Source organism: Alligator sinensis, unplaced genomic scaffold, assembly GCF_000455745.1.
Source record: "Alligator sinensis unplaced genomic scaffold, ASM45574v1 scaffold991_1, whole genome shotgun sequence".
Lineage (NCBI taxonomy): Eukaryota > Metazoa > Chordata > Crocodylia > Alligatoridae > Alligator > Alligator sinensis.
The window spans coordinates 493,469-494,292 of NW_005842335.1; positions in this window are offsets into that span (position 1 = coordinate 493,469).

Sequence of the window (824 nt, forward strand, 5' to 3'; positions counted from 1 at the left end):
CTCGTTCTCGAGTTGCAAGCGTTTTGGGTTAGGGACCGTCCGATTGCTGTGCGTTTCCCTGGTGCCGACAACGATCGCTTGCGGGGCCGGGTCTGGGGTTCCTAGGCACCATATCCTCAACACCATTCGACAGGCGTTTGTAGAAAATCAGCCTCGTTAAACTCATTTGGCATGCTTTTATTTTTTAAAACGCTGTTACAAACTGGATGGATAAAGGTCATTCGGCACGGGTGCGAGCACTGCCCGATTCTCCGTCCGGCTCCCGCGTCCGGTCAGCTCCAAGGGGGTTGAGCCGCTTGGAGAGGGTGCTGAGGGGAGCCGCCAGAGCGAAGACAGGATTAGACAACGTCGTCGAGGAGCAGAGCCTGTTGAGCTGGCCGGGGAGGGGAAGAGGCAGCTTGAGCATCATCGCCCGCGAGTACTTGGACAACAGAAGGCACCGTACATGGCAAGGGTAAGGCGCCACCCCAAACCAGGCAACTTTAGACTCAAAACACAGCTCCCATTAATGGCCGGGGCGATGAACCATGGAACCCACAGGGATGGAGACGCGGCGCGTCTCCTTCATTGGGAAGTTCAGATCAAGTTCGGCTCCTTTTGAATGGAGGCCGGGGATTGCTCAAAGCGGGGGTCGAGGCGCTAGTTTGTATTAAGCCAGCTCTTTTTTTGCAAAAAAAAAAAAAGTTATTTACAAACTTTTTTGGGGTTGCAAACACTGACCCGGACCCGCCCCCGAGACCCCTCCCCTCCCCCACCGTCGCCGCGAGTCCCGGGTGCTTCTGCGCAGCTCCCCGGGCGCGCGGGGGGCGGGCGTTCGGGCGGCC